Source organism: Onychostoma macrolepis, chromosome 18 (genome assembly GCF_012432095.1).
Source record: "Onychostoma macrolepis isolate SWU-2019 chromosome 18, ASM1243209v1, whole genome shotgun sequence".
Lineage (NCBI taxonomy): Eukaryota > Metazoa > Chordata > Actinopteri > Cypriniformes > Cyprinidae > Onychostoma > Onychostoma macrolepis.
In genome coordinates, this window is record NC_081172.1 from 11,620,748 (window position 1) to 11,638,323 (window position 17,576).

At 38.3% G+C, this 17,576-nt stretch overlaps 1 protein-coding gene across 4 annotated transcripts in view; it reads right to left on the reverse strand.

The window, feature by feature from the left end:
- Nucleotides 1–17,576, reverse strand: part of megf11 (multiple EGF-like-domains 11) — a 118,724-nt gene that overhangs the window by 45,662 nt on the left and 55,486 nt on the right. The window lies entirely within an intron of this gene.

Sequence of the window (17,576 nt, forward strand, 5' to 3'; positions counted from 1 at the left end):
TTACAAAATATGTGACCCTGGACCACAACACAAGTCATAAGTAGCACGGGTATATTTGTAGCATTAGCCAACAATACATTGTATGAGTCAAAATGATCAATTTTTCTTTTATGCAAAAAATCTTTAGGATATTAAGTAAAGATTATGTTCCATGAAGATATTTTGTAAATTTCCTACAGTAAATATATCAAAACTTAATTTTTGATTAGTAACTTCATTTGGACAACTTTAAAGGCATCTTCTTTTTTGCACCTTCCAGATTTTGAAATAGTTGTCTCTTAGCCAAATATTGTCCTATCCTAACAAACCATACATAAATGGAAATGAAATGAAATTTCCAGGTGATGTATAAATCTCTAAATTTAAAAAAATTGACCCTTATGACTGGTTTTGTGGTCCAGGGTAGAGGTCTGCGCGGGACTATTTTTGAAGTCCCGCTCCTGCCCGCTCCCGCGATATTTTTACTCTTTGTTCACCCGCTGTCCGCTTTGAATAATTTTCTTCCCGACCCGACCGTTCCCACTAAATTTAGATCTCGTTTCCAGAATCACACATTTAAATTTCCTCTACTGAAAGAAAGACAGATAGGCTAACAAATAAAAGTGTGGTCTGCACAAAATTGTATTTGTTATTTTATTCGTCTTGTCAAGAGTCTTTTACTGACAGCAAAATGTTAAACGAATTTTGTGTCTTAAGACACAAAATTTGTTTAACATCTTGCTGCCAACACAGTAGGAAAAAAAAGTGTCACAGAGAAAATAAAATGTACAAAAATTGTATTCCTTATTTTTATTCGTCTTGTCAGGATACAATTCGTTTAACCTTTACAACACAATAGGAACAAGTGTCGCAGAGAAAAAAAAAGATGTAGGTTGTACAAAAATGGCCTATTATAATTTTATTCGTCTTGTCAAAATACTAAATTTGTTTAACATCTTGCTGTAAACACAGTAGCCTAGGAAAAGTGTCGCGGAAGAAAAATAAATAAATAAATAATTTCGACATCTGTCATTTAAAATTATAGGCTAAACAAAATATAAACAAAACCGAGTTGAGCGTTCTTCAAGGACAGCGCATCCACACTTTGCTCCATCTTTATTCTGCTCTGTCACTCATCGACAACCTGCCTATTCTGTCTGCGGGCCGTAGGCTATATTCACTGGTAGGCTAGCCTGCTCTGAGCATCCTTATGCGTACACTCGCAAATAAAACGAAGCACTGTTTCATGCATGCAGCGCGTGCATAACAGTCCAGTGCAGGCTGTACCGGTGCTTGAATAATGAGCAGATATGCTGTTCTGAAAAGATGTCGGGAACGGGATATTGTTAGACCGCCCGCTCCCGTTCAAATTGCACCAGAGTTACCGACCGCAACCGCGTTTTATTCGGGAATTTAATCCCGAATAATACATGTACCATATGATCCATATTTAACCACTGAAGTGCCAGATGCTTGACTAAGCTCAGAAGGCTATTTTGAAAGTGGATGAAGCCCTAATGAAGACTGTGTGCTGCGAGACACCAGCGTCCGTTGTCTATGCCAGACAAACACGAGGTGGATGATCAGCACTTCGAGAAGACAGCTTGGCACAGAGGGGGGTCATGGAACAACCTGGCGCTGCGGCGAGCCTTTCCCGGGAGGTGCGACGTAGGCCGCATTAAGTAGCTCAAAGAGGGCAGGAGGCACGTTATTGATTTGAGTAAATCTCCTATGGATGAGTTCTCCTGCCGGTTGAGCTCTCACACCACACAAATGACCAGGGCACATTAAAGGCAGGAAACCTGCGGGAGGTCAGCGAAGACAGATGAGCCGCTCATCGTCTGCTCCGCTCGCAGTCAATCAGCACTCATCACGCTCCTCTCAGCTCTCCCACGCTGATGAGAGAAAAAGAGCAGAAAAACACAACACATCCACCGTTTGCCTCACTCACCAGCCCCCAGACCTCGTCAACTCCCCATCAGCCCCAAAGTGAGCTCTTCACTTTCAAAGAAGCCTCATACTGGGACGCAAACAGTTTCCCTCCCATTCAACACGGCAAATCCAAGTCCGCCGGCCTCTTCATCTGCAGCCATTCTGAATCATTGCGGAGGAGGACAAATAAAGTGGAAATCTAGACAGAGCTTAATTTGCAGAAGTCTTTTTCTCTGGTGCTCAGAAGCAGCACAAAATGTTGCCATTGAAGACTCAAAGCCTCTTTTCCCCCCACATCGAGACGCCTCAGTACATTTCCTCCTAAAGCCCATTATCTCAGCCTGTCTCTTCTGCGTTTAGTTTCAGACTCGCCGCAGACAGTCTCTCACTGCGGGCCCTCTGACAGCATTTAGCCATGATTAAAGAGTCAGAGATCATTTGGTGCCACGGGCAAGGCTGTAAAACACACAGTCTTATTCCTATTTCTCTGTGTTTAAAGTATCTAAAGGAAAGCTTCCATAAGGATGAGTCTAATCGGAGAAGAGATGAAGGAAGAGCGGATGAGGGCCCCATTGGGGCGATGGACGGTGTGTGTGGGCAGAGATTCAATGGTAAGTACACCAAACGGCCGACCCGCAACGCAACCCCTATTAAAAGCACTCAGCATTGCACAAACAGGCTAATCAAAGGGTGCATTTGGGGAGACAACCAATGCTCCTCTTCACAACAAACTTGCACCTTGAGGCATCAGGACCGAGCTGTGAGCGTGCGATTGTGTACTGTACTTTGATAAGCAGAAAAATGTAACGGCCTGATTTGATCAGATGGTTGAGAAAGATCTCAGCGCAGGGCAGCGCCATGCACAATCCTGTGAGAATACCTAATGCTGCTACTTGAAGTTCTCTCATAAGCGTGGCAAGCCTCATTACAAAACAAGTGAAATCCCTTCAGCTGCAGGCCTGATTTAAAAATTATTAAGGCTGACAAGAAAAATACTGTATGTATTTTGGTGCTACGTTCTGCCTAGAGCTGTGTGTGCAGCTAAATAAACACGAACATCACAAAAGGCTAATTAGGGAGAATTCCAGCGTTTAAACTTTCTATGAAGACAAAATATCTCACTCCTGTGGAATATAGAAGCCCTGCTTACGCTGTCTGTTTTTATTAAAAATCAGTTTTGTGTCGGAGCCATAGCCTTCAGGGTAGTGCACCTACATATTGTGCAACTGCGCTTCATATCTCTCCTCTTCTATCGCTTCCTTTCTCTCCTCAAACTGTCAAAGGCAAAATTAATCAAAATATTACTTAAAAAACTAAAAATTATATGATAAAATGTCTTTTATTATTATTTTTCTAATTTAATTTTTGGTTTTATGCCGTGTGAAAATCTAAGGTTAATTTTATGGTCAAAATTCAGAGTAAAAAAAACAAACAAAAAACATCTTCCCTTTATCAGCATTTTCTGTCTTACATGCAAACAAAGGCAAAAATTAAACTTTAAAAATCCAAACATATTTTTTTGGAAATAGGAGTTCCTTTATTACATTTTTTAATTTTATTATTTGGTTGTTTTATGCCACACATCCAAGGTTATTTTTATTGCCAAAATTAGGTTAAACTCAGTATTAAAAAAAACAGTGCTTTGCATCGCTCCCTTCCTAGCATTTCCTGTCTCTCCTCACAGTCAAATAAAGGCAAAAATGTTTTATACCACGTCAGCATCAAAGGCTATATTTTTATGACTAAAATCAGTGTAAAATCCATAAAAAACAGGCATGTAAATGAATAAACCAATTTAAAAAATGGTGCTTTGCATCCCTTCTCTTCTAGCATTCCCTGTCTCTCCTCAAACTGACAAGCCAAAATGGCCAAATATATAATTACATACAGAAAGATAAAACCTATACAATATCTTAAGATGTACTTTACTAAAAACACCTTTTACTAAACTTTCTGAACAAAATCTCTGTCTGATGGAAGATGGAAGTTTTTCATCCTTCAATAAAACCCCCACGTAGGTCTTGTATGGCCTATGACATTTTGCATATACCACTTCATGACTAGATTAAAATGAATATATCAATCTTTTGCCAATCTACCATTTGCCCTTTTATCATCCAATAGATGGACCGCAGCCATCTAGATGTTTGTAACAGGGCCAAGGGTTTCTGAATCAGATAGTGTAATAGGAAGCACTGTACAAGAGTGTCTCTATCACAGCACGCAATGCCTCCAGGGCCAATTACTACTTCCTTGCACCCAGTCCAGCCCATTCCACTCCTTTAATTAAAGCTCCAGCGGTGGAGGGGAACACTCTAGTCAACCCCTTACACCCAAGTTTTAGCTTTTGTGGTTAATGACTGGCATCCAGTGCATCCAGACAATTAAACCTGTAGATAAATGAAGATCCCAAAGCTTGGCAGATGAACTCGTGTTTGGGTTCATCTCTGCTATGCCATGATGAATACAGGATGGGAGTTTGTCTCTACATGACAGAGTGTCTTAATTACTGAGCAATGTCACAGCACCGTGTGCTACGTGACTCAAGTTCGACTCTGCACCCGATGACGGTTAGAGTGAGACCTGTTTCATGCCAGTTAAGTGTGTTTTTCAGAGCACAGGTTATACAGAATCCTTATTAAGTCACTGAAACAGTGTGCAGCTTCAAAGGAGGCAAAAGTAATTTAAAGTATATGGGCAAAGTGGCATAAAAGATAGTTTTCAAATATACAGCGAACGGGAGATCCAAATGTGCTCTGATAAAATATTCTGTCCAGTGAGAAATAAGTGAAGATTCATATTCACTCAGAAACCTTGGCTGATTGGATTTAGACTGCAAGAAATTTTTTTTAAACAATTATAAGTCCTGCACTCCTATTACCTCACATGTATTCTGATTAGGGAGGAGGGAGAAGAAGAAAAACTGCAAAATTAGGTCATTTCAATAATAAATTAATTTTCAAAACATCTCACAAATATTGTTGTTCACATAGACCTTTTGATGACAACCTTTGGTAGAGTAAATGCCATCCAATCATTCGTCTTAACTATAGGTTACACATTAAACAACAACATTAGATAATCAAAAATATGGTAACATTTCACTCACTCATTTTTATATTAAAAAAACCTACTGACAAAACTCATTATGTGCATCTTTAACTTGAATCTATTTCATTTAAGATTTGGACCACACGATTTTAATTCATGAAAATAAACTTGCTCATAAGAGTTATTTGCTCGGGAATCAGACTACCCTGCCTTTCTGTGAAACAAAAACATATAGCGCATGGTTTGATTCACTAAACAGAACCAGTTCATATGAGTCATCATTTAGTAATCAGACTTCTCTGGTAATATGTTTCATGCTGTAGATTCAGTAGTGGTGTTGAAGCACATTTAAATAGCGGTGAATCAAACTCTGTGAGTATTTCAGTGCAATATTTCATCCACATCTGCAGAAAAATGAGCACCATTAATGGAGCCAAACGTCATTCTTTTTTGGTATTTTGAAAATGGAAAGGTCAGTTCTACTGGCAGAAGTTCCAGAAGGGCGAACATCACTTTCAGTGCCTTTACCGCTCAAATTAAAAACAAATATACGCCTCTTTCTTATCGTTCTTCATTTAAATTTCCCACATTCATCTTGGTTATGCATCAGATGGACAGACCTATAGTGCTTTGATATACATTTACAAATTATATACAAAATATAGCTCTTTTTTAGACAAAAGTGCCGATTGTTTAGTACACTAGGATGATAAATGTCTCCTGGACATGCTGTTAAACGTATAGTTGTAAAAGCTGCCAATACTCTCACTGTGAAATGGCCCACTGGGCCATCTAGAGCTCCACTGACACTTATCACTATGTTATTTATTTGTGCGCTGAAAGAGCAGACTGCTAAAGAATGAATTAGGGATACATTAGGGAATTTCGGATACATTATGTGGGGTGGAGAGCTGATGGATGCTGTTCTAAATATACAGAAGGACCTGCCAATAGTCATGTGGGGTGGATAGTGCTGAGTTGTAATAACAGAGGGGGGAGCGCTTGCACTGCAGCTGCCAGGCAGCCTCGACGGACCAGGGCGTCCCTCCTACCCTAATTTATCTCAGACAAGCTCCTGTTACATGTTTCCTTTTCCCCAGTAGAGAGGAACAGCATGGGACCTGCCAGCCAAAGCCTCAGGGGAGACACGTAGCATAAGGATGTGCTGATGTCGTATCTTTTCACGCTATGACTCACGCTGTGTTATGGTTCACATGTAAAGACTTTTACTGTACTGTTTTGATGTATTATAGTATCTGCAGTAAATTAACATTTCATCAACAAACTTGTGTATGTTAACAGATTTAATTTCTGGTTTAGCAGTGCTCAGTAAGACTGCCCATAGATGAATGATTGCCCCATCGAATTGTCAAAACTACTTTTCTCACTATACTATATACAGTGAGGAAAATAAGTATTTGAACACCCTGCTATTTTGCAAGTTCTCCCACTTAGAAATCATGGAGGGGTCTGAAATTGTCATCGTAGGTGCATGTCCACTGTGAGAGACATAATCTAAAAAAAAAAATCCAGAAATCGCAATGTATGATTTTTTAACTATTTATTTGTATGATACAGCTGCAAATAAGTATTTGAACACCTGTCTATCAGCTAGAATTCTGACCCTCAAAGACCTGTTAGTCTGCCTTTAAAATGTCCACCTCCACTCCATTTATTATCCTAAATTAGATGCACCTGTTTGAGGCCGTTAGCTGCATAAAGACACCTGTCCACCCCATACAATCAGTAAGAATCCAACTACTAACATGGCTAAGACCAAAGAGCTGTCCAAAGACACTAGAGACAAAATTGTACACCTCCACAAGGCTGGAAAGGGCTATGGGGAAATTGCCAAGCAGCTTGGTGAAAAAGGTCCACTGTTGGAGCAATCATTAGAAAATGGAAGAAGCTAAACATGACTGTCAATCTCCCTCGGACTGGGGCTCCATGCAAGATCTCACCTCGTGGGGTCTCAATGATCCTAAGAAAGGTGAGAAATCAGCCCAGAACTACACGGGAGGAGCTGGTCAATGACCTGAAAAGAGCTGGGACCACCGTTTCCAAGGTTACTGTTGGTAATACACTAAGGCGTCATGGTTTGAAATCATGCATGGCACGGAAGGTTCCCCTGCTTAAACCAGCACATGTCCAGGCCCGACTTAAGTTTGCCAATGACCATTTGGATGATCCAGAGGAGTCATGGGAGAAAGTCATGTGGTCAGATGAGACCAAAATAGAACTTTTGGTCATAATTCCACTAAACGTGTTTGGAGGAAGAAGAATGATGAGTACCATCCAAGAACACCATCCCTACTGTGAAGCATGGGGGTGGTAGCATCATGCTTTGGGGGTGTTTTTCTGCACATGGGACAGGGCGACTGCACTGTATTAAGGAGAGGATGACCGGGGCCATGTATTGCGAGATTTTGGGGAACAACCTCCTTCCCTCAGTTAGAGCATTGAAGATGGGTCGAGGCTGGGTCTTCCAACATGACAATGACCCGAAGCACACAGCCAGGATAACCAAGGAGTGGCTCTGTAAGAAGCATATCAAGGTTCTGGCGTGGCCTAGCCAGTCTCCAGACCTAAACCCAATAGAGAATCTTTGGAGGAGCTCAAACTCCGTGTTTCTCAGCGACAGGCCAGAAACCTGACTGATCTAGAGAAGATCTGTGTGGAGGTGGGCCAAAATCCCTCCTGCAGTGTGTGCAAACCTGGTGAAAAACTACAGGAAACATTTGACCTCTGTAATTGCAAACAAAGGCTACTGTAACAAATATTAACATTGATTTTCTCAGGTGTTCAAATACTTATTTGCAGCTGTATCATACAAATAAATAGTTAAAAAATCATACATTGTGATTTCTGGATTTTTTTTTTTAGATTATGTCTCTCACAGTGGACATGCACCTACGATGACAATTTCAGACCCCTCCATGATATCTAAGTGGGAGAACTTGCAAAATAGCAGGGTGTTCAAATACTTATTTTCCTCACTGTATGTGTGTGTGTATTTGTATATATATCTAAATGACTAAATGTAAATGTATATCTATCTATCTATATATAAAATGAATAATGATTACGTTTTTATAATTAACTTGAACTGATTTGTTCAAATAAATCGATCAATTATAATGTTGTTTCGCAAGATTTATTTATTTATTTTTAAAAATAAATGCTATTCTTTGGATTTTCTTTTCCAAAATTGAGCTTTTACTTGGCAAGAACGCATTGATTTGATCAAAAATTTATCAAACTGTAAAAAAGACAGTAAAGACATTTATAATATTACACAAGATTTATTTTATTTTTTTATGATTAAATGCTATTCTTTTGATTGTTTTTAATAATAAAAAAAAATCCTGTAATAAAATGCATCATGGTTTCCAAAAAATATTAAGTAACACCACCGTTTTTATGTTTTTTTATATTTTTAAATTTTAAATTGTAATAACAATTTTTACTGTTTTTACTGAATTTTTGATTTAATAAATGCAGGCTTGGTCATCATAAGAGACTTTTTTTTTTTTTCAAACACATTTAAAAATGTTTTTGACACCAAAACCTTTGAACAGCAGTGTACTTTAATATTATTTATGATAATGCTAAATTACATGCAATATAACACTGCCAAGTGGAAAGGGGGAACACCTATGAAAAAACTGTCCTGTGCCACATGAATTTTAGCAAAGGTCTGGGATTGAATATTTAAAAGTGTAATAATTAGACACACTTAGGTTTTAAAAGATGTGATGCTGAAGCCATTGTTAACTTGGAATTATGTTTTCAAACCCAATAGTGGGCATTAAACTTTTTCTCCCGCTTGAGCACCTTGTATTCAAAGAAGGTTGTTTAGAGACATCTATATCAAATTAAGCACTGACTAATCGCTGTCTAGAAAAGACACTCCCATGTGGATACAACTAGGTCATTTGTTCGAGATATATCTAGGATGTGAACTCAGATCAATATCAGTCTTGAGAAGTCACCTTCTATTCAATACAGTGCTAGAGGCCTTTCACAGAGAACCTGAGGGATGGCACTATCCAATCGCAGCATCTTTTGTGGAGGGTGAGGAGATCTTTGAAGTGAATCATGCAGGCCCATGTCGGGTCATTATGGCGCTCCAGAATAATTCGAGAAAAGCCATGACCTAGTGCAGCAAACCAGTAGCTTATTCAACAAAATCAGAAGTGTCCTCCTCAGCAGATTGTTACACGGGCCGTTGCTTTACCAAATTAATAATTCTATCTTCCTCTCCTCCCTTGGGAAAAACACAAGCTATTCTCTAAGCCACGAGGCCAACAAGCACGAAAAGAGGCTCTTTTACAACACTCCACCCAGAAAGGAACGACTCGAAATAAAGATATGCATGAGATGGAGATGCACGAGACAAATGTGAGATCAGCAGTGACCAACAACCGCTGCTCTTGAGACAATGTCAACCCAATAAAGCCCACTCGTGCTGGGCTTAATTTGCACCCATCGATTTCCTATTTTCAATTATTAATTCTAATTAGGATGAAGTAGATGGTGCCAGGGCCCGTGGCAGAGGGTCGATGATGGAGAGGCCCGGCAGATGTAGGCGAGTGATCCACATATGGGAAAGAGTGTGACTACTCTACACCAATGCTGGATTTTTGATAATGATACTCATAGATTTAGTGATTTAAACCCAATTTATAAAGCTTTTTAACATCATTATTTTATATTATCATATATCCTGATCTGAGCCGGGGGGTGTTATGCTCATATTAGCTCAGATTCCTCACCTAAAAGCGTAAAAGTCTTTCACCAGGGGGCAGTGTACCACATAGTTCAAGCACAGGTCAATATGCAGAGAAGGCTGTACGCCCGCCAGTGGTCTGACGTACGGAATGGTGCTTCATGATGTATGTTTAATTATGAAGTTGCTACAATGTGGTAACGGTTGCAGCCCCTCCTCCAGCTAGTGCTGAAAATACAACAACCACTATAATGCATTACCAATAATCCACAATGCATTCATCAAAAAACATGGCCGCCCATTGAGCTGGACTTGCATACACTAGAAAATTATCCTGTTAAATTTACGGTAAAAACTGGCAGCTGCAGTTCACCGTAAAAATACCATGACAATGTTTCAAGTTCTATAGGATGAGTGTATATTTTACAACTTATAATCATATATTTCATTAGGCTGTATAATGTTAATACACCTACTTGATGGGGTGTAATGGTATACAAAAACGATGGATCAGTACGCATATAAGTTTTGAAGTTATGATTCGGTATGTTTTCGGTACAGCAGGGGGAAAAACTAAACATAAAATTGCCATTTTAAATTAAACTGGTTTACTGAACAAATTGCTCTTTCTTTTAATAAATTCACTTATAATTAAAATTTTCTTAATTCAGCTTATGCTCTAAACTGTAGGAAGCTCTTTTACATTACTCTAAGGTTACAATTAACAACAGAGTCCAAACTTAAATTATTATTTATTTTTAAATATAATAATAAACACTCAACTTTAAAAAAAAATGTATAGAAACATGTAAATTGCACATAATGTAGTTTTTAAATGAACTTCTAAATGATAAAATTTCTATTTGTTGTTGAAATATATTCATTTACACAGTGGATGTCATAACTTGTTTCATAACAGATAATTAATAATAAAAACAATAAAATCAAAATAAATCAATAATTAAGACATCACTAACAGGTAAGGTGAAATATAATGAGCATATAGTCTAATATTTCGCAAATTCTCTATACTTTATTTCTCTAACTAACAAGCTGTGGACACTGATGACTTGCCTGAGGTAAATGAAATGCTACGTGACATTTTGTTTAGAAGCTGTTTTATTGATGTTTTCCCATGGTTAAAACACTGATTGAGTGATTACATGAGGCATGAGATGTTCATTCGTGTTTATTTTGCATTAAAGCTAGTAGTAAAGAGGAAGGCATGATCACGTTCACTCGTGCTCTGTCGAGGCATTTATACAGCGATCTGTCATGCCACATCTAAGAGCATCAAAACAGCATTTATTGTTTGAATTTCCTGAAAAAAGAACATAATTTGAAAGATGAGACTTTGTTTCTTATCAAAAGTAACAATATATAAAACTGGAAGTTTCCAATTAAGGTCCTCTCATGCAGTGGTTAAAACAATGCTGTAATTGTTTGGTACACATGCACACTGAACCGAAAGACCCGTACCGACTATTCAAAACAAAACCATATGAGATGTGTCATACTGTAAATAGCATAGCAATTGAGTTTTTTATTGCAAAAAAATTTACATATAATGCGACGTTAAACCATTTATAGTTTTTCACCATACATGGTTAAAGTAACTTTACAGTAAACATGTTTTAACTGTAGTAGTCTACAGTATTTTTCTATAAGTAGTCTACAGTAGGATCTTCTGTACAAAATTACTATTTTTTTCAGTGTAGTATTTTATTAAAAGCTACAGTCTAAAAACTAAGAACATGCAGTTCTCTCTTACATAAAGCATAATAAAAAATGTAAGAATAAGGCTGTAGTTAACATACTATACCAGAAGCACGAAGCAAAAGACAAGAGGAAGAGTCTTCTAATACTGGGAAATTTTCACTTGCTTTGCATATGTGCCTTTTTCGTAAACCAGAAGACTGCTTGTTATGAATCCATTACTAGAACCACTTGACCATTATGCCAAAGCAAATAAACAGAAATGAAGAACCAGAATAAGGCAATTAAAACTCATGTGTAGACAGGGACAATGGCAAAGTAATGTTGCATGAAGATCTCTCCTGACCTACACTGCCAATGCATTATGGGTTTCCATGGCATCTGCACCTGCTGAAAACTGGTAAGGGGGGAGGACAGAAATGAGGTTATGTTATATATCTTTCCTCTGGTTTGCTGCTAGTCTATTGAGCATGAACTCATTTTGCAGGTGCTGGCAATAGTATACTGCATATTATGTGAAAAGAAAGTATCTTGTACAAAAGCCTTATATAGGACGTGCACAGAAGGGTGAGCTGGAATAGCAAGCTATCATAGCAAAACATGCTGGCGTTTCCTTTTAAATTGATTCACAATAACAATGCATTGGCATGTTGGGAAGGATGGTAGTTATAGCAGTGTTCAATGTGTCTGTGAATGATGTTTACTAACCACTAGTTGTATATTACTGCCACATGGACATCACTCATCTCTGACTGAGAATACTTCCTGATTGTAACATTGATACACATTTTCTGCAAAGCAGCTTTGAAACAATGTATTGTGAACTTGAATTGAATTATGCAGTGTGAGAAAAAGCAAATATTTTCATAAATGGAATTCGTGTAAGGCTACGGCAAAGTCTTCCTATGATCGCAAGCATTTTGTGCATGTATATGCATATGCCTACAGGCAAATACAAATGCTAGTAATTGACAATTCTTGGTGGTATTATCTCTCTCAATCCACTGCCTGCTGCTTCCGATTGCAGATGTGGGAATAAAGCTGCCTGTAACTGCTGTTGTAGGATCTTCTACACTAAGCAGAGCTACAAGGGGAATGGGAAAAGTTGACTGCATGTGCAATGAAAAAGTTTTAAAAGGGATAGTTCACCCAAATATGAAAATTACCATGATTTACTCACCCTCAAGCCATCCTAGGTGTATATGACTTTCTTCTTTCAGACTAATACAATCCGAGTTATATTAAAAACTGTCCTGGCTCTTCCAAGCTTTATAATGGCAGTGAATGGGTTTGAGATTTTGAAGCCCAAAAAAGTACATCCATCCATCATAAAAAGTACTCCACACTAGAGGGCTTCACGGGTCCAAAAATTCTTAAATGTGCTGCACGGAACCGACCCGGACCCGATGCAGACCTGACCATTATTCGAAAGTTGGACCCGAACCCGGCTGGGAAGACACAGACCCGACTGCACCCGATCGGCACATATTGCACAGCAAACTGCTATTAAGTCAATAACAAGTTAAGAAAAAAAAAATCCCTTACTACTGTTAGTAGCCTTCTCCCTGACTGCGATGCATACAATCCTCCTAGCCAATAAACTTCCATCCATGTTAGGCTGTTCCTCTCGCTTGCCAACTGAAAGAGTCTTCTTAATCCACTCATTATTCCAGCTTTAAAAGTCTACTTGCTGTCACGGTTGGAGACGGATGACTAATGCAACTTCGAATCAGTTTTTTTTTTTTTCCTCCATCTCGAGTCAACTTCAACTGTTGCGTTCACCCCACAATACTTTTTGTTGGTTGTAATAAAGACTCGGAGCAATTATTTTTTAGAAAAAAAAGTGCGTTACACTTTACTGCGTGCGTGTTTAATAACAGGTTAGCTCGAGAGAAAAAGAATCAGTTAGCTTTTTTTTTCACATCACTCATGAAGGAAACCATGATCAACGTCCACTTGCAGGCTACTACATTAACTCCGCCCGCGCTCTGCTTCTGGCGGCTGAGGTAACACGTGTTTTTTTTTTTTTTGTTTGTTTTTTTCACCTTATTTCCCGCTCACAATTTTCTCATCCTAATTTTACAAACTGCAAGTTACAAAACGCACGCATGCTGACACTGATCACTGGCGGGTGCGGTGTTCTCCGATCGACTCGGGTATTACACACAATGTTAAATAGACCCTGGGCCCGAAGTAATAGATTAGGACCCGACCCGGACCCGGACCTGGCTGACCATTTAAAATATAGACCCGTACCCATATGGGTCCCGGGTCCTCGGGTCCTCCATGAAGACCTCTACTCCACACGGCTCTGGGCAGTTAATAAAGACCTGAAGTGAAGCGATGCATTTGAGAATGAGAGATTATTTCAGTTCAGTTCAAAGGTCAGTTCACTTCAGATGGCCTTAATTAACCCCCCGGAGTCACGTGGAGCACTTTTTATGATGGATGGATGCACTTTATTGGGCTTCAAAATCTCAACCCCCATTCACTGCCATTATAAAGGTTGGAAGAGCCAGGACATTTTTTTAATATAACTCCAATTGTATTCATCTGAAAGAAGAAAGTCATATACACCTACAATGGCTTGAGGGTGAGTAAATTATGGAGTAATTTTCATTTTGGGGAGAAATATCCCTTTAACCTGTGAAATAGTTTTAAAATTTTTTTAAAAGTATTATTAATTGAATTATGTTTAAATATGTGTGTAAAGAAAAAATAGTTTTATAGTTATATTCTTATCCACATTTAAATCAGGTGCAAACACCTTCTCAATCACCTTGAAAGAAAACCAACCTGCACTGAAATGATTTTCCAGAATCCAGAATGTTATTGTGGGCCCCGTTGACCCTATAATCACATATAATGCCAGGTAAAAACACTGGACTTTTCAACAAAACAAAACAAAACAAAACAATTGAAATTGAAATGAAATAATAATAATTATAACAAGTTATTAATAATTACAATAAATATAAATAAAATTAAAATGTATTCACTAAAGTAATATTTATTACAATAATTAATAAATAATATATGGCATGAGTAGCCCTGTTGGTATGTGATCGAATCCTATAATGATAAATAAACTGTCTAGGGGGTTTGGCTTGTGTTGTGAATGGTGTACAGTAGAAAGTATGACCTGTAACTTGATGTTTTTCATAAATGTCTCTAGGGGATACGAAATCTATTTTAAACATGTCTTCAGATGAAAAACATCTCCGCCTCCTACACTTCATAACTTTACCCTACAGTTTGTTCACTAACTCAACAATCAACATGTAAATGCACGATTCATTGTTTCTCACAACAATCATGCTTGTGTAAATAAGCCCATCATTTTTTCACTGGAAATGATGGGTGGTCTTTGGGGGCATTCTTCTCCGCACCATGGATCGAGATCCTACGAGCGCCCCTAGATAAACCGCCACATCAGTACACCAAAGCTACAGCGAAAAAGCATGAAAATGTTCCTTCCAAGAAACTTTCCCAGCACTTTTCACCACACGTACACACACAGATCAGTATAATTGGCTTTTAATGATCTGACATTATGCTAATGTTCATTGTAAGGAGATAAATTTTGCGAGGGGTTTACGATTCTCGGCAGGTGGCCGTCTGCCCACCAGAGCCATGAAGATTAAACATGGAGGACATGATTCAGGAGAACAACAATGACGTGCTCCATCATCGAGGGTCAGAGTGCATCGTTTGAATCAGTTTGCGTGGGAAAGCAGATTATCTTCGCAACAATGACTCCATGTGTTTACATCATCAACATTAGGCTGAAATGAGAAGAGACATTTCTGTTGCATTTGTAAATGTTGCCATCGTTGGATTAAACAAGTGGATTGTTTTAAATCAACCATAACCCATGCAAACAGCCGTTTAAAATTTAAATGCTAAGAATCGAGGTGTTTTGAGAAATATTGGGTTCGCAGGAAACGGCCACTTGAGCTCCATCAGAGAGCTGCCCACTTAAGCAAGGACCACATTAAAGCTTCATTAGCGGAGTGACTGCAGCAGCGAAAGTGGAGGTAAGGGAACAGCCTCAGTGGCCAAAGAAGGCTTTGGAATGAAGAACCGCTTCTGCGGTCGGGGCTCTGAGGGTCTGAGGGTCCTGTGAAGTGGCCAATGTATGTCAATCATAGCTGTCCCTCTCCTCCCTCATCCACTCAGCAGTCACATGAAGAACCCTCAGGAGAGTCTCAGCCTCTCCGGAAAAGGTTGGCAGGTTCAGAGGCGCAGAATTATCCGGAATGAGCGGCAAGATCTCTGAATGCAGTTTTGTTCTTCTCGTCTTTGGGAACTCACCGGGGCCCATGAATTATTCCTGTGGATTCTCAAAGTCACAGTGAAGTCAAAGGTACACATCAGTGACTCCCTGAGAAATCAATTGTGTATCTCTTTCTCTAACTGACAGTCAAAAATAGATTTGAAGAAAAAAAGGCTTGTTGCTGGGGAAGTTTTAGTGCGAGTTAATGGATTATTAGTCATGATCTCTTGCATGGCAATAAAACTGTTTGGTACTGAGAACAACTGGCAATCACAAGACTCCCAATGCAGTTATTTGTTACTTCCCTCATGACAGATAGAGTTGCAGATGTCTGACGAGAAGACAAATAGAATGTAAAAAAAACAAATCAGATTCATCCATTCTTTGGTAAGGTTTACTAGAGAGAGGCTGCCGTATTGATCTGCCGAGGAAAAAATCCTTTTTATTCCCCTGATGAACAAAAGCAAATGATCTTATCTAAATCAGACTTAAAATTAGTCTGGCTCACAATAGCTGGTATTTACTCTTGTAGATGCGCAACTGGGGAAAAAAGAATCAATGCTGGACAAGATATTTTAAAATAATCTTACAGGAACAAAGACTTTTATTGCACAAAATATCTCGACTCAGTTGTCAACATCAATACTGCGAAAAAATAATTGAATTAATCAGCATTTATGTCTTGTTTTCTATTAATAATATCTAGACATCCTTAAAACAAATTTAATCTAGAAAAAAATAGCATAGAGTAGAAAACATTTTTAAATATACATAAATATATGATTTAATTAAATGTATAAATTAGCCAATTAAATATATTTTCAATTTTATATTTATGTATATAAAAAAAACATTTTGCCAATGAGGCAAGAAAAATAAACTTAATTCAATAAATATTCTCTGAGACAAAGTATTAATATTTCTAGTATAATAGTTCTGCTTGCCGTTTCTGGATGAGGGTAAGGAACATAGACTGGTGTCAGCGGGTTGTGTTTTCCCGAGAAATGCAATGCTTTCTTCCCCGCCATCGTTTCTAATCTGCGCATTATTACATTATTACATTCATGTCACGAGCACATGCGTACTTTGGTCAGAGCGGCAATAGGCTATACTCCGATTAAGGTGTTTACATGCCTGTATATTTAGATTAAAATCATTGTACGCCACCTATGTTAATACGATTATGCTTGCTCCGATTATGAGCTTAATCGCATTAGGCTATTTAAATCGATGCATTGTGTGAGATAGAGTTTAAATCGCAATACTGCCAAAATCTCATCGCATTAAGAGGGTGCATGTAAAAGCTAATGTTTATATCTGAACTGCAAACTTTCATCCCAGTATTTCTGTGATAATATGAATGACTATATAAGACAGAAATAATACTGTGCAGTTGAAAAGACTGTTTGTGAAGCTGTTTCTTACCCAAACATGTCTGCTCTCTGTGTCAGTGGCAGCGCGAACGCAGATTTGAACGTTGTATGGTTTTTTTCAAAGGTTTAATAGACAATGGCGAATCGTTGTCATTTAAAAATGGGATTGCGTGGGTGTCTGAATCGAGATCGTGATCTTTTAACGATTAATCGTGCAGCTCTACTACTTACCAGATGACAAGACAATACTGATCAAGGTTTTTCAGTTAAGTCTGTATCTATCTACACAATTATTAATAGCAAATCGTTTCTCAATTTCTCAAAGGCAAATCGAAATCCACAATTATTCTTTCATTCAAAACAAACGAATTTGAGGCATTTCACAGCACTCTATTTTATTACAGCCCTGACAGTAACCTTGAATTCCTTTGGAGATTATTCAAAAGAGGAGCACAAGTGTGAAATAGTGGAAGCAACTAAACGTTCTTTAAAACTCGCCTTTGAACCTTATCGTCTAGAT